Source organism: Bombina bombina, chromosome 1 (assembly GCF_027579735.1).
Source record: "Bombina bombina isolate aBomBom1 chromosome 1, aBomBom1.pri, whole genome shotgun sequence".
NCBI classification, from domain to species: domain Eukaryota; kingdom Metazoa; phylum Chordata; class Amphibia; order Anura; family Bombinatoridae; genus Bombina; species Bombina bombina.
In genome coordinates, this window is record NC_069499.1 from 1266154915 (window position 1) to 1266172941 (window position 18027).

Below are 18027 nucleotides of genomic sequence, written 5' to 3' on the forward strand. Positions count from 1 at the left end.
GATAGAATCTCAATTTTACTGTAAATTTGTTTAAAAGTACATGAAACTGTATGTAGTTATCACTGTCGTACATGTCCAACCAGGTAAGGACCTAGGGGTTGAGAAGTAGTAAAGCAAACACTGCTCCACACCCTGGATGAGACCCAGGATGTGACCACTAAAGTGGGATGGAATTGGAACAGTAATCAACATTCTTAGAGTTATCCAACAAGAATAGTCAGGATAGCCAGAGTCAAAGCCTTGTGGGAGAAAAGAGATCAAAGGAGAGTAGTCAGGAGAGCCAAAGGTCAGCAGGAGTCATGCAATGTCGCAACAGAATCAGACACCAGAGGAGTCGAAAGTCGTCAGAAGGCAAAGCAGAATCGGCATCTAAAGAACAAAAAGAACAGCAAACAAAGCCAAGAGATAATCCAAAGACAAGGTCAAACATGAAAGCCAGGGTCAGTCTTGAAACTTCACAAGTAAAATAAGCGCACCGAGAAAAAAAGTTCAGTACAATGGCAAAGATGGCCGCCACACACATCAATAAATAGACGCCGACACAGAAAAAGGCGAGAAAAACTACACAAGGAAGAGCCGTGTCAATAAGACTGAAGCAAACCCATCTGCAAAAAAAAACTGTGAAATCCAAGCGCGACCACAAGAAGATTCCATAGCAACGGAAGGATGGAGTTAAAGTAGAATTATCTGGTATATGTAACTATGTCCCCAGGATATGTGAATCATCTGTACATGTTCATTCCCCCTAGATGTGTGGGTTCAATCTTCATTGTAGTTGAAACGAGGCACTTTGAATAAGTACTTCAGAGTCTGTGTTAGAAATCTGTTTTTTTATACACAAGTTCATTTACCAAGGAATGCTTTACAAAAAACAGAGCACAATATTCAGATCTAATCTTAAATGACTGTTTCTTAATCTATGGAAAGGTTTGACAGATCCCATGAGCCAGGACAACTAGAACTTTGTTGTCATTATTGCCTATCAGTAACAAAGCCAGACATAAAGCAAGAAGGTCCAGTGCTCTCCGCCCCTCGCTTCAATTTCCTTTGTTTAGTGATGACAGAAAGAATACAAGCATATGAATGAACATCAGTCCCAGTTAGGGGGGAGTCAAGGGGTTAACTGGTGTGTGCAGGTGATTAGGGCGATAAATCAAAGTTGCATGTGGGTGTTCCAAGCAATCAAGAGTTTAAATCAAGTTTGTGGATGTGTTACTGGCAACCAACAAACTAAATCACTTCTTATGAAGAATCAAGGGGTTAAATAACTAAACTAATACCTTGTGTTTCAGACAAATAAGTTGTTAAATAACTGTTGTGTGTGTTATTGATAAGGTAGAAGCTGAATCAACAGTCAGCAATAATGGCGTTAAATCACAAGGCCCAATTATCTAAAGGTCTCTGGGCCAGTATTTATTTTTCCCTGGTGAAATTATCTAAAGCCACTTTTTACCATGAAAATCAGATATCTCGCTAAGGGGCGTAAAATACATTTTCGTAGTGAAAGGAGATGTATAAATTACAAAAGTACACAATGGAAATCGTAATTTTAAAATCCTACTAAAAGAATAATTGAACCATTCACATATAAATACTCAGGAACAAAATTGTAATTGTAAAGGTACTTTAAAAAACAAAATTGTTCACCAAAAATTGTATTTTATCAAAAACCTAAAATTTGTATGTAAATTACACATGAGGAAATCGTATTAAATATGCACAGCGTAAATCGTCATTTAAGTACACTGGATGTGCAAAAAACACATAGAAATTCATACTTATAAATAAAAAATACAACGCGCTAATCTCTCAAATACAAGCGTAATTATCTAAATATTTCCACCCTACAGATCTTACTGTTTTTTTCTCGAAAACTAAAAAGGTGGTGAGGTTGTGACAAAATACACAAAATACTTTATACCCTAATAGTAAATCATGTGTATATGAAAATAGAGGCAATTGTACAATGCAATATGAAGAAAGCAGTGCAATGTGATTTCTTTTTGATGCTGGATTTAATTTTTAATAGGTACGCATATTTTTGTTTTCGGCATTCGTTTAGTTAAACGAATGTTGAAAATGGTGGCAGTCTGCTGCTATCAGCTTTTCTTCGGTTCTAATTTATTACAGAGAACGTGCAACACTCAAATATCAGTTTCCGATTGCTGTAGACTGCTGCTATTTTTGACATTCGTTTCACTAAATGAATGCCAAAAAAGAAAATGTGCACATACCTAATTTTTAAAGTGCACCATCTGCTCACTGCTAACTTCACTCTACCCAGCAAAGTTTCCCTTTACAGTGAGCTCTATTACTATCTATAAGAGACAGGAACTGTCCCCTTTTTAATATAATTCCACCAGTGCAGCCCCTACAAGGATCGATTGAATAAACACTTCTAATCAGTCAAAATTTATGTAATCGGGCCCCCAAGTGTGTGGTATAAGCAACCATGTGGTTAAATCAGTTACAAGTAAAACTGATTTAATCTTTTAACTTTAAGTAACCTACACAAAAATTGTTAAAACCACTGTTTTGGTGTGCGCTACTGGTAACCAAGAGGTTAAATTGTTTTTGAGTTACTGGCAAAAAGGGGATACATTATAGTTTTTGTGTTTTATAGACAATCATGTGTATACCGCCCCCCCCCCCCCAAAAAATAAAATAATGTCTAATTATTCAGGCTCTGGTACGGCATGGAAACAGAATTTATGTTTACCTGATAAATTTCTTTCTCCAACGGTGTGTCCGGTCCACGGCGTCATCCTTACTTGTGGGATATTCTCTTCCCCAACAGGAAATGGCAAAGAGCCCAGCAAAGCTGGTCACATGATCCCTCCTAGGCTCCGCCTACCCCAGTCATTCGACCGACGTTAAGGAGGAATAATAGCATAGGAGAAACCATATGGTACCGTGGTGACTGTAGTTAAAGAAAATAAATTATCAGACCTGATTAAAAAACCAGGGCGGGCCGTGGACCGGACACACCGTTGGAGAAAGAAATTTATCAGGTAAACATAAATTCTGTTTTCTCCAACATAGGTGTGTCCGGTCCACGGCGTCATCCTTACTTGTGGGAACCAATACCAAAGCTTTAGGACACGGATGAAGGGAGGGAGCAAATCAGGTCACCTAAATGGAAGGCACCACGGCTTGCAAAACCTTTCTCCCAAAAATAGCCTCAGAAGAAGCAAAAGTATCAAACTTGTAAAATTTGGTAAAAGTGTGCAGTGAAGACCAAGTCGCTGCCCTACATATCTGATCAACAGAAGCCTCGTTCTTGAAGGCCCATGTGGAAGCCACAGCCCTAGTGGAATGAGCTGTGATTCTTTCGGGAGGCTGCCGTCCGGCAGTCTCGTAAGCCAATCTGATGATGCTTTTAATCCAAAAAGAGAGAGAGGTAGACGTTGCTTTTTGACCTCTCCTTTTACCTGAATAAACAACAAACAAGGAAGATGTTTGTCTAAAATCCTTTGTAGCATCTAAATAGAATTTTAGAGCGCGAACAACATCCAAATTGTGCAACAAACGTTCCTTCTTTGAAACTGGTTTCGGACACAGAGAAGGTACGATAATCTCCTGGTTAATGTTTTTGTTAGAAACAACTTTTGGAAGAAAACCAGGTTTAGTACGTAAAACCACCTTATCTGCATGGAACACCAGATAAGGAGGAGAACACTGCAGAGCAGATAATTCTGAAACTCTTCTAGCAGAAGAAATTGCAACTAAAAACAAAACTTTCCAAGATAATAACTTAATATCAACGGAATGTAAGGGTTCAAACGGAACCCCCTGAAGAACTGAAAGAACTAAATTGAGACTCCAAGGAGGAGTCAAAGGTTTGTAAACAGGCTTGATTCTAACCAGAGCCTGAACAAAGGCTTGAACATCTGGCACAGCTGCCAGTTTTTTGTGAAGTAACACCGACAAGGCAGAAATCTGTCCCTTCAGGGAACTTGCCGATAATCCTTTTTCCAATCCTTCTTGAAGGAAGGATAGAATCCTAGGAATCTTAACCTTGTCCCAAGGGAATCCTTTAGATTCACACCAACAGATATATTTTTTCCAAATTTTGTGGTAAATCTTTCTAGTTACAGGCTTTCTGGCCTGAACAAGAGTATCGATAACAGAATCTGAGAAACCTCGCTTCGATAAAATCAAGCGTTCAATCTCCAAGCAGTCAGCTGGAGTGAAACCAGATTCGGATGTTCGAACGGACCCTGAACAAGAAGGTCTCGTCTCAAAGGTAGCTTCCAAGGTGGAGCCGATGACATATTCACCAGATCTGCATACCAAGTCCTGCGTGGCCACGCAGGAGCTATCAAGATCACCGACGCCCTCTCCTGATTGATCCTGGCTACCAGCCTGGGGATGAGAGGAAACGGCGGGAACACATAAGCTAGTTTGAAGGTCCAAGGTGCTACTAGTGCATCCACTAGAGCCGCCTTGGGATCCCTGGATCTGGACCCGTAGCAAGGAACTTTGAAGTTCTGACGAGAGGCCATCAGATCCATGTCTGGAATGCCCCATAGTTGAGTGACTTGGGCAAAGATTTCCGGATGGAGTTCCCACTCCCCCGGATGCAATGTCTGACGACTCAGAAAATCCGCTTCCCAATTTTCCACTCCCGGGATGTGGATAGCAGACAGGTGGCAGGAGTGAGACTCCGCCCATAGAATAATCTTGGTCACTTCTTCCATCGCTAGGGAACTCCTTGTTCCCCCCTGATGGTTGATGTACGCAACAGTCGTCATGTTGTCTGATTGAAACCGAATGAACTTGGTCCTCGCTAGCTGAGGCCAAGCCTTGAGAGCATTGAATATCGCTCTCAGTTCCAGAATATTTATCGGTAGAAGAGATTCTTCCCGAGACCAAAGACCCTGAGCTTTCAGGGATCCCCAGACCGCGCCCCAGCCCATCAGACTGGCGTCGGTCGTGACAATGACCCACTCTGGTCTGCGGAATGTCATCCCTCGTGACAGGTTGTCCAGGGACAGCCACCAACGGAGTGAGTCTCTGGTCCTCTGATTTACTTGTATCTTTGGAGACAAGTCTGTATAGTCCCCATTCCACTGACTGAGCATGCACAGTTGTAATGGTCTTAGATGAATGCGTGCAAAAGGAACTATGTCCATTGCCGCTACCATCAACCCGATCACTTCCATGCACTGAGCTACGGAAGGAAGAGGAACGGAATGAAGTATCCGACAAGAGTCCAGAAGCTTTGTCTTTCTGGCCTCTGTTAGAAAAATCCTCATTTCTGAGGAGTCTATAATTGTTCCCAAGAAGGGAACCCTTGTTGACGGGGATAGAGAACTCTTTTCCACGTTCACTTTCCAGCCGTGAGATCTGAGAAAGGCCAGGACGATGTCCGTGTGAGCCTTTGCTCGAGGGAGGGACGACGCTTGAATCAAAATGTCGTCCAGGTAAGGTACTACTGCAATGCCCCTTGGTCTTAGTACCGCTAGAAGGGACCCTAGTACCTTTGTGAAAATCCTTGGAGCAGTGGCTAATCCGAAAGGAAGCGCCACAAACTGGTAATGTTTGTCCAGGAATGCAAACCTTAGGAACCGATGATGTTCCTTGTGGATAGGAATATGTAGATACGCATCCTTTAAATCCACCGTGGTCATGAATTGACCTTCCTGGATGGAAGGAAGGATAGTTCGAATGGTTTCCATCTTGAACGATGGGACCTTGAGAAATTTGTTTAAGATCTTGAGATCTAAGATTGGTCTGAACGTTCCCTCTTTTTTGGGAACTATGAACAGATTGGAGTAGAACCCCATCCCTTGTTCTCTTAATGGAACAGGATGAATCACTCCCATTTTTAACAGATCTTCTACACAATGTAAGAACGCCTGTCTTTTTATGTGGTCTGAAGACAACTGAGACCTGTGGAACCTCCCCCTTGGGGGAAGTCCCTTGAATTCCAGAAGATAACCCTGGGAGACTATTTCTAGCGCCCAAGGATCCAGAACATCTCTTGCCCAAGCCTGAGCGAAGAGAGAGAGTCTGCCCCCCACCAGATCCGGTCCCGGATCGGGGGCCAATATTTCATGCTGTCTTGGTAGCAGTGACAGGTTTCTTGGCCTGCTTTCCCTTGTTCCGGCCTTGCATTGGTCTCCAAGCTGGCTTGGCTTGAGAAGTATTACCCTCTTGCTTAGAGGACGTAGCACTTTGGGCTGGTCCGTTTTTACGAAAGGGACGAAAATTAGGTCTATTTTTTGCCTTGAAAGGCCTATCCTGAGGAAGGGCGTGGCCCTTACCCCCAGTGATATCAGAGATAATCTCTTTCAAGTCAGGGCCAAACAGCGTTTTCCCCTTGAAAGGAATGTTTAGTAACTTGTTCTTGGAAGACGCATCAGCCGACCAAGATTTCAACCAAAGCGCTCTGCGCGCCACAATAGCAAACCCAGAATTCTTAGCCGCTAACCTAGCCACTTGCAAAGTGGCGTCTAGAGTGAAAGAATTAGCCAATTTGAGAGCATTGATTCTGTCCATAATCTCCTCATAAGGAGGAGAATCACTATCGAGCACCTTAATCAGTTCATCAAACCAGAAATATGCAGCTGTAGTGACAGGGACAATGCATGAAATGGGTTGTAGAAGGTAACCCTGCTGAACAAACATCTTTTTAAGCAAACCTTCTAATTTTTTATCCATAGGATCTTTGAAAGCACAACTATCCTCTATGGGTATAGTGGTGCGTTTGTTTAAAGTAGAAACCGCTCCCTCGACCTTGGGGACTGACTGCCATAAGTCCTTTCTGGGGTCGACCATAGGAAACAATTTTTTAAATATGGGGGGAGGGACGAAAGGAATACCGGGCCTTTCCCATTCTTTATTAACAATGTCCGCCACCCGCTTGGGTATAGGAAAAGCTTCTGGGAGCCCCGGCACCTCTAGGAACTTGTCCATTTTACATAGTTTCTCTGGAATGACCAACTTTTCACGATCATCCAGAGTGGATAATACCTCCTTAAGCAAAATGCGGAGATGTTCCAACTTAAATTTAAATGTAATCACATCAGATTCAGCCTGATGAGAAATGTTCCCTGAATCAGTAATTTCTCCCTCAGACAAAACCTCCCTGGCCCCCTCAAACTGGATTAGGGGCCCTTCAGAGATATTAATATCAGCGTCGTCATGCTCTTCAGTAACTAAAACAGAGCAGCCACGCTTACGCTGACAAGGGTTCATTTTGGCTAAAATGTTTTTGACAGAATTATCCATTACAGCCGTTAATTGTTGCATAGTAAGGAGTATTGGCGCGCTAGATGTACTAGGGGCCTCCTGAGTGGGCAAGACTCGTGTAGACGAAGGAGGGAATGATGCAGTACCATGCTTACTCCCCTCACTTGAGGAATCATCTTGGGCATCATTGTCATTATCACATAAATCACATTTATTTAAATGAATAGGAATTCTGGCTTCCCCACATTCAGAACACAGTCTATCTGGTAGTTCAGACATGTTAAACAGGCATAAACTTGATAAGAAAGTACAAAAAACGTTTTAAAATAAAACCGTTACTGTCACTTTAAATTTTAAACTGAACACACTTTGTTACTGCAATTGCGAAAAAACATGAAGGAATTGTTCAAAAATCACAAAATTTTCACCACAGTGTCTTAAAGCCTTAAAAATATTGCACACCAAATTTGGAAGCTTTAACCCTTAAAATAACGGAACCGGAGCCGTTATAAGCTTTAACCCCTTTACAGTCCCTGGTATCTGCTTTGCTGAGACCCAACCAAGCCCAAAGGGGAATACGATACCAAATGACGCCTTCAGAAAGTCTTTTCTAAGTATCAGAGCTCCTCTCACATGCGACTGCATGCCATGCCTCTCAAAAACAAGTGCGCCACACCGGCGCGAAAATGAGACTCTGCTTATGCTTTGGGAAAGCCCCTAAGAAATAAGGTGTCTAATACAGTGCCTGCCGATATTATTATATCAAAATACCCAGATAAAATGATTCCTCAAGGCTAAATATGTGCTAATAATGAATCGATTTAGCCCAGAAAAGTCTACAGTCTAAATAAGCCCTTGTAAAGCCCTTATTTACGATCGTAATAAATATGGCTTACCGGATCCCATAGGGAAAATGACAGCTTCCAGCATTACATCGTCTTGTTAGAATGTGTCATACCTCAAGCAGCAAGAGACTGCACACTGTTCCCCCAACTGAAGTTAATTGCTCTCAACAGTCCTGTGTGGAACAGCCATGGATTTTAGTTACGGTTGCTAAAATCATTTTCCTCATACAAACAGAAATCTTCATCTCTTTTCTGTTTCTGAGTAAATAGTACATACCAGCACTATTTCAAAATAACAAACTCTTGATTGAATAATAAAAAACTACAGTTAAACACTAAAAAACTCTAAGCCATCTCCGTGGAGATGTTGCCTGTACAACGGCAAAGAGAATGACTGGGGTAGGCGGAGCCTAGGAGGGATCATGTGACCAGCTTTGCTGGGCTCTTTGCCATTTCCTGTTGGGGAAGAGAATATCCCACAAGTAAGGATGACGCCGTGGACCGGACACACCTATGTTGGAGAAAGTAATGTTATAAGCAGAGGAAAAAACCCTAGCAGCTTTGACTATGGGCATAAAAAGGGACGAATCAGCACCTTCAATAATGTAAAAAATTAATATTATGAACTAGTATACTGATATACATATAAAATTATATACTATTTACAAAAGGACGTGTCAATAAACAGCTGCCTGTTAACCACTAGTAAGAAATGAGGTGTCTATTAGATGTGTGCATATACGGAAAAAGGCAGCCCCTCACGACCTTTGGCTCTTTCAGGAACACCATTTCTTCTTGCGAAAGTTCAACACACTAAGATCTGGATTTGCACATATCTTAGTGTTGCACTTTCACAAGAATAAATCCAGCTACAAAATACCCGAAAGCAGCAAGGGGCGGCCTTCTTCCACATTCGGCAGTTAACAAAGCTGCTGAATGCACACATCTAGCTTCTATATCCAAAGTAAAAAAATATTTTTTTGGTAATCGTTACTATAATCGCGTTTGTAACGTGTCCGTCGGCGTCTCCTGTTGCTTACGCATCCTCAAAGAAATGTTGGCTGCACATCCAAAAGAATACACCTGGATGCAGAGTAGGCAAAAAAAAAAAAAAAAAAACGCAACCGCCAGCAAGAAATTAAAAAAAACATAATTTATGCTTACCTGATAAATGTATTTATTTCCTGATATGGTGAATCCACTGAATCATCAATTACTAGTGGGAATATCCCTCCTGGCCAGCAGGAGGAAGCAAAGCTGCTATATGTCACTTCCCTTACCCATAATCTCCAGTCATTCGGCTGAAGGAAAAATGGAAAAAGATGATAACACAAAAGTGAAGAGGTGCCTGAGGTTTTAGAAAAAATAAAGGGTGGGCCGTGGACTCACCAAATCCGGAAATAAATAAATTCATCAGGTAAGCATAAATTATGTTTTCTTTCCTAAGATATGGTGAGTCCACAGAATCATCAATTACCAGTGGGAATCAATACCCAAGCTAGAGGACTCAGATGATAAGGGAGGGACAAGACAGTTAGACCTAAACAGAAGGCCCCACCGCTTGAAGAACCCTTATCCCAAAAGAAGCCTCAGCTGAGGCAAAAGTATCAAATTTATAAAACTGTGAAAAAGTATGCAAAGAGGACCAAGTTGCAGACTTGCAAATCTGTTCCACAGAAGCTTAATTTTTAAATGCCAAGGAAAAAGAAACAGCCCTCGTGGAATGAGCAGTGATTCTCTCAGGAGGTTGCTGTCCAGCAGTCTCCTAGGCCAAACGAATAATACTCCTTAGCCATAGCTTTCTGACCTATACGCTTCCCAGAAAAACAAACAAAGCAGAAGACTGACTAAAGTCCTTAGTCGCCTGAAGATAGAACTTCAATGCACGCACAACATCTAGGTTGTGCAACAAACGCTCCTTAGGAAAAGAAGGATTAGGACACAATCTCCTGATTAATATTCTTGTTTGAAACAACCTTAGGTAGGAAACCTAATTTAGTACGTAAAACCACCTTATCAGAATGAAAAAGATAAAGAGAATTAAACTGCAGACCAGAGAGTTTTGAAACTCTACGAGCAGAAGAAATAGCAACAAGAAACAAAACCTTCCAAGATAACATCTTGATATTTAAGGAATGCATAGGTTCAAATGGAGCCCACTGTAAAACTCTAAGAACAAGGTTAAGACTCCAGGGAGGAGTAATGGACTTAAACACAGACCTACTCCTAACCAAGGACTGATAAAAAGATTGCATCCCCCAAACGCTTATGCAACAAATCAGACAACGCAGAAATCTGACCTTTCAGAGTAATAGCTGACAAACCGTTCTCCAGACCCTCCTGGAGAAAAGACAAAATCCTAGGAATCCTGACTCTACTCCAAGAGTAGCCTCTGGATTCACACCAATACAGATATTTACGCCATATCTTATAGTAAATCTTTCTTGTCACAGGCTTACAAGCTTGAATCCTGGTCTCAATGACTCTGAAAACCCACGCTTAAAATCAAGCAGTCAGCTTCAGAGAAACAAGACTTTGATGAAGAAAAGGACCCTGAAGTAGAAGGTCTTTCCTCAGAGGAAGTCTCCACGGAGGTAGAGATGACATTTTCACTAGATTTGCATACCAGATACTGCAAGGCCACGCCGGCGCTATGAGAATAACCGATGCCCTCTTCTGCTTGATCCGAGCAATGACTTTTGGCAGGAAAGTGAACGGAGGAAATATGTATGCTAGACTGAAATTCCAAGGGACTGCCAGAGCATCTTTTAAGAAAGCGTGTGAATCCCTTGACCTCAAGCCGTACCTCAGAAGATGGCATTCTGCCAAGAAGCCGTGAGATCCAGTTCTGGCTGCCCCCAATTGAGGATTAAAATAGAAAATACTTCTGGATGGAGTTCCCACTCCCCCAGATGAAGGGTCTGTTGGCTCAGAAAATCCTGCCTCCCAATTGTCCACTCCTGTGATGTGGATCGCAGAAAGACAACAGTTGTGAGACTCTGCCCACTGGATTATCCGGGCCACCTCTGTCATGGCCAAGGAACTCAGAGTTCCCCCCTAGTGGTTGATGTACGCAACCGATGTTAAGTTGTCCGACTGGAACCTGATAAACCGGGCTAAGGCTGAGGCCAGGCCAGTAGAGCATTGAAAAATCGCTCTCCGTTCTAGAATGTTTATAGTGAGAACTGACTCCTCCCGAGTCCAAAGACCCTGAGTCTTCAATGACCCCCAAATTGCTCCCCAACCTAGAAGGCTGGCATCCGTGGTCACGGTCACCCAAGAAGGTCTGCGAAAGCAAGTTCCCTGGGAGAGGTGTTCCTGAGAAAACCACCACAGAAGAGAGTCCCTTGTCGCCTGATCCAGAACTATTTGCGGAGACAAATCCACATAGTCCCCATTCCATTGCCTTAACATGCATAACTGCAGAGGTCTGAGATGGAACTGAGCAAACGGAATGATGTCCATGGAAGCCACAAACTGGAAATGATTGTCTAAGAAAGCAAACCTTAGAAACATGTGATGATCCCGGTGAATGGGAACATGAAGGTGTCATAAACTGACCCTATTGAACCAAAGAAAGAATGGAACGTATAGTCTCCATCTTGAAGGATGGTACTCTGAGGAACTTGTTAAACACTTTAGGTCTAAAATAGGTCTGAAAATCCCCTCTTTCTTGGGAACCACAAACAGATTTGCGGAGGAACTGGAACTATACCTCCCCATGGCAAAAAGATCCTTGATACAATTTAAGAATGCCTCTCTCTTTATCTGGTCTACAGATAATCTTGAGAGAAGAAACCTGCTTCTGGGAGGAAAAGTCTTGAATTCTATCTTGTACCCCCAAGATACAATTTTCACAGCCCACAGGTCGTATTAAAGCCTGAGCAAATTGAGAAAGCCTGCCCCCTACTAGATCCATTCCTGGATCAGGGCCCGACACTTCATGCTGACTTGGAGTCTGCCGCAGGCTTGTTAGACTGTTTCCCCTTGTTCCAAGACTGACCAGACTTCCAGGAAGACTTGGATACTTCCTGCTTGGAAGAGGAAGCGGAAGGTTTACCTCTAAAGTTACAAAGGAATGAAAATTACTCTGACGTCCTTTCTGCTTATTCTTTCTATCTTGAGGAAGAAAAGATTCCTTTCCTCCTGTGATATCTGAAATAATTTCAGCCAAACCAGGCCCAAACAAGTTCTTACCCTTGTAGGGAATAGCTAATAACTTAGACTTAGAATAAACGTCCGCAGACCAGGATTTTAACAAAGGGCTCTGCGAGCTAGAACCGCAAAACCAGACATTTTTGTTCCCAGTTTAATGACCTGTAAGGAAGCATCCGTAATAAAGAAATTGGCTAACTTAGAAGCCTTAATCCTGTCCTGGATCTCCTCAAGAGGAATATCTGTCTGAATAGAATTAGACAAAGCATCAAACCAGTAAGCTGCAGCGCTGGTAACAGTAGTAAAACACACCGCAGGCTACCATTGAAGACCTTGGTGAACATACATTTTCTTTAATAATACCTCCAAATTCTTATCCATTGGATCCTTAAAAGAACAACTATCCTATATGGGAATAGTCGTCCTTTTGGCCAAAGTGGAAATAGCTCCTTCCACCTTAGGAACCGTTTGCCACGACTCCTTAATAGAGTCAGCTATAGATAACATTTTCTTAAAAATAGGAGATGAAGAAAAAGTAATACCAGGTCTCTCCCACTACCGTGCAATAATCTCAGAAGCACGGTCTGGAACATGAAATACCTCCACCGCAGAGGGAACATCAAAATACTTGTTCAGCTTACTTAGACTTCTTAGGGTTAACAACGATAGTAGTATCGGAGTCATCCAAGGTAGCCAAAACCTCCTTAAGTAACAAGCGGAGGTGTTCCAGCTTAAATCTTAAGGACACAACTTCAGTATCAGTAGAAGGAATTATATACTGCCTGAATCCGAAATTTCACCCACAGATGCACCCAAAGAATCTTCATCCTCAGGAATACTTTAATTAGCCACCTTAGGATCAGAAACCATACTGTTAATTTAAATTTCCTTTTGCATTTACCCTGCAGCATGGGAAAAGCAGACAGCGCCTCAGATACCGCAGAAGATACCTGGGCACCAATATCTTGCAAAGTAACTCCAGACAGAGCATGAGAAGAAACGCAGGGCACTGCATGTGCAGATTAATAGGATTGGGGCGCTTGAGGAGAAAGCGGCGGCACATCTGAAACAGGAGGCTCCTGAACAGCATACGCATTAGCTAATAATGGCTCAAGGTCGAAAAGTCTATTTCTATAAGCTAAAGTTCTTTCAATACATGAAGAAAAAAAAAGGTACTGGGTTTCCACCTGGGCATCAAAACATAAGCTAACATCCTGCACAGCCTCCTGATCCATAATACAAAAAGAAGCAAAAATAAAAAATGTAAACTTTTTTTTCCTCTTTTAACAAAGGATATAATACAGAACAAGAAAACATTCTTAAATAAATCTTCCCTTTAAAACTTACCAAATCATGAAAACATACCCCAGGCAACACTCTACATCTTAGCAGAATTACTGAGGTGCCCTACCTGACCTGCAACCCGCAGCAAACTGAGGAAAAAAATTATCCCGTTTACAATCCGGATATCCAAAGAAGCAAAAACAGCAAGAAGCCTTCTAAACAGCACAGCCATCTGAAATATGTGCACCTCACTCTTACAGGAAGTGAAGAAAAGCACCAAAAAAACTCTGACATCACAGAATCAGAACCTCCCTTAAAGGGGCGGTCCTACAGCTGTAAAAAAAAAAAAAGCAATTTTTTTAATTTATTTTTTTAAACAACTTTCTTGAAAAACAGGATTAAAAACAAACAATAACCCCCCCCCCCCAAAAAAAAAGTACATAATACGTTACTAAAAACGGATCCTAACTGAGACATCAATAAAATAAATAACTCCTAACACTAACAGTGCCTGCAAAAACTGCCATAAAAACCTGCACCCTGACAGGAATAATAAAAAAGGTCCCCCTGCAGCGCTTCAGCTCAATAAGTGCCAAATTTTTCCCCTGCTACATAGAAAAATAAAAATGGCACTTACCTTAATATTTGTCTGTCCGGCAGAAGGCAACTTACATGGTTTGAGAGGATGCCATTCCTCACATGGACCTGTGGAAATACAGAAAGACTGAGTAAACTTACTCAGGCTATCTAAATAGGGCAGCAAAATGTTTTGGGAAACGCAGTGAGGATTGTACCCCACAAGTTCCCAATTTCTTAAAAGCCACTACTGCCCTACTGAAGAGACTTTATAAAGATCAGAGCAAACCTACTCTGCTTTAAAATAAAAAAATCTTGATTGTAGATCAGACACCAAAACTTTACCTCCTCTTTCCACCTAAGGCAAAAAGAATGACTGGGGATTATGGGTAAGGGAAGTAACATATATAGCAGCTTTGCTGTGGTGCTCTTTGCCTCCTCCTGCTGGCCATGAGGGAGTGATATTCCCGTGTAGTGGTGAGTAATTGAGGTGCGCTAAGTGTAGGGTATCAGACTCCTTAAATAAATAACAGATCCTTCAGACTGTTATAAATAAGAATGAGGCAAATTTGGGGAAAGAAGTAAGGGCGCTAGAAAAAGCTTAAGATACCCCTAAGAAAGCTTGATTAAAGACAAAAAATGACCGGGGACTTGATTAGACTATATATAAATTTATAAAAATCAGATTAGACAAACATAAATTTAAAAGCAGCATACATAAAAAATATATAATATATTTAAAAGGGACGTCTCCCTATAACTTCACAATTACACTTTTAGTGAAACAATGTATATAAAAATACCAGAGTGCAGTGGTAGATACTGTTATGTTAAAAGGGTCTTTCCTTAGGGCATTGCCGTTGCTGCAAATAATTAATAGACCGGTCATCAAGAGTATTTTCAGACTTGACATTTGAAACCAAAGATAGACACTATCCGATTAACGGCAATGTCCTAAGGAAAGACCCTTTTAACATAACAGTATCTACCACTGCACTCTGGTATTTTTATATACATTGTTTCACTAAAAGTGTAATTGTGAAGTTATAGGGAGACGTCCCTTTTAAATATATTATATATTTTTGATGTATGCTGCTTTTAAATTTATGTTTGTCTAATCTGATTTTTATAAAATTTATATATAGTCTAATCAAGTCCCCGGTCATTTTTTGTCTTTAATCAAGCTTTCTCAGGGGTATCTTAAGCTTTTTCTAGCGCCCTTACTTCTTTCCCCAAATTTGCCTCAGTGATATTCCCACTAGTAATTGATGATTCCGTGGACTCACCATATCTTAGGAAAGAAAAACTAACTGCCCGCACGAAGTATAACAAAAAAAGTAGTATAACCTCCCGCACAAGTATTAACAAACACCGAAAACGTATTAACCCCTAAACCACCAACCCCCCACATCACAATAAACCTAATTAACATATTAACCCCTAAACTCACAAACCCCACACTGCAATAAACTAATTAACCTATTAACTCCTAAACCGCCAGCTCCCCACATCGCAATAAACCTAATTAACCTATTGACCCCTAAACCATAAAACCCCCACGTCACAATAAACCTTATTAACCTATTAACTCCTAAACCGCCAACCCCCCACAAAGCAAATAACTAATTTAATTACTAAGCCCCCTAACCTATCACCACCTAAATTAACCCCAATACTAAGTTACACTTAAATAAAACCTAACATTAAATAACAAAAAAATTACAAAAAAAATAAACTCTAAAATTGCAAAACTTTAAAAAATAAAAAAAATTAAACCTAATCCCTATGAAAATATAAAAGCCCCCCAAAATAAAATCACCCCCTAATCTAAAGTAAACTACCAATAGCCCTTAAAAGGGCCTTTTGTAGGGCATTGCCATAAGTTAAACAACTCTTTTACATTTAAAAAAAATACTTAGTCCCCCCTAACAGTAAAAAACCCCCACCCAACAAACCCCCCAAAATAAAAATAAAAACATTAAAAAAAACTAAACTACCCATTGCCCTTAAAAGGGCATTCAGCTCTTTTACTGCCCTTAAAAGGGCAATCAGCTCTTTTCAGCCCATTAAAACCCTAATCTAAAAAATTTTAAAAAGATCCTAAAACTAAGGAGCTGATTTATCAAGCTCCAAATGGAGCTTGATGCCCCTGTTTCAGTGCGAGCCTTCAGGCTTCCCGAAAACAGAAGTTATGAAGCAGCAGTCTAAAGACCGCTGCTCCATAACTTGTCCGCCTGCTTTGAGGCCACAGACAGAAATCAACCCGATCGAATATGATCGGGTTGATTGACACCCCCTGCAGGGGGGCGGGATTGCACCAGCAGTTCAAAAGAACTGCTGGTGCAATGATAAATGCCAACAGTGTATGCTGTCTGCATTTATCAATGTGCAGCGGACATGATACGCTACATCGTATCATGTCTGTTCGCACTTTAATAAATCTACCCCTAAGCCAAAAATAGGTACTCACCGTTCCTGAAGTCTGGCGGAGAAGGTCTTCTTCCAGGCAGCTCCATCATCTTCTATCTTTATCCAGAGCTAAGGAGGCGCGGAGCAGAGGTGCGAAGCTTGCTTCCCTGATGCACGGATTCTCAGTAGAGGTCCTCAGCGGCGTGGAGGCTCCTCTTCATGCGATCGTCCGTCACACACTGAAGATTGAATGCAATGTACTGCATTTAATTTGGGGTACCTTCCATTCCTATTGGCTGAAATTTTTAAATCAGCCAATAGGATGAGAGCTACTGAAATCTTATTGGCTGATTTGAACAGCCAATAGGATTTCAGCAGCTCTAATCCTATTGGCTGATTTCAAATTTTCAGCCAATAGGAATGGAAGTTACCCCAAATTGATCTACAATTATACATACACACAGGTAGAAACCCCTTTAGCCAAACTGCTTGGGACCGGAAAAGGTTTGGACTTTGGAATAGTTTCGATTTTGGAATATTTGTATTTTAAAAATGGGACAGTTTGGAGAAGGGATGGGACCAAGTGTAAACAACAATATCTTATGTAATTTTGGTAATATTTACATGTCTTAATACAATTTATACATGCTTTACATAGTACCCTCAGAAAGATACTGCAGTATTGTAATCAGAAATGTAATAGTTGTTGTTTTAAATAAACATAACTATTATTTGCATTTTAGAACATAAAAACCAAACCAGAGACACAGGCAGAGAAGATTGTGACTTACAGACAGAGAGAAATAGTAATTTTTGATTATTAAAAAAAAATATATAAAATATGCGGACATTAAAGACATAGATTAACTGAAATATTATCCTCCAGAATTGTAGATAATCTGGGTTAGACAATTAAAAAAACAAACAACTCAATTACTTCTATTCTCATACACAGATGATTCAAAATTTTAGCTAATGTGTTTTTTAATGAATCTAAACACAAATTAGAACACAGTGTCTGCACAGAAACGTACTTAATAAATTAAAACGAATACTGCTTTCATTGGTTTTGTTTTTTAGGGTCTATTTTTTACATCTTGACGTCATTTATTAACCAAGGACACAGCCAAAACCTATTGTAACGGTTTGCATGAATCATGAATGCCCTGGCCCCAATCTGTATCCAGATCCAACAAGGTTCAGGGACAGATAAGAAAAAAAAACCTAGTCCTATTCTTCCCAGAACCTCCACCCACTCAAGCAGATTAAATCACTGCTACTGTGTGCACGTCATGGCCTGCGTTGACTGCCAGGTTACACATTATGAGTATGAAAATAGAACGAACAGACAGATGCTGACAGGTCCTTATTCCTCTAAATATGAAAAAAGAACAGCTACTAAAGTGCAGCAAGAGTTAACTACATCAGAAAAATATAGCGGTTAAAGGACAGGAGCTACTGAATAATGTAAAATACTGCATGGCTTGACAAATCCCACTAACCTCTTTAGAATATTACTTTAGGATTATTCTGTACACATTTGTATATAAACACCCTGTCT

At 40.9% G+C, this 18027-nt stretch overlaps 1 protein-coding gene across 3 annotated transcripts in view; it reads right to left on the reverse strand.

Annotated features, from left to right (window-relative positions):
• The window catches only part of KIAA0513 (KIAA0513 ortholog), a 428805-nt gene that overhangs the window by 247931 nt on the left and 162847 nt on the right, over nucleotides 1–18027 (reverse strand). The gene's annotated exons all lie outside the window — the stretch shown is intronic.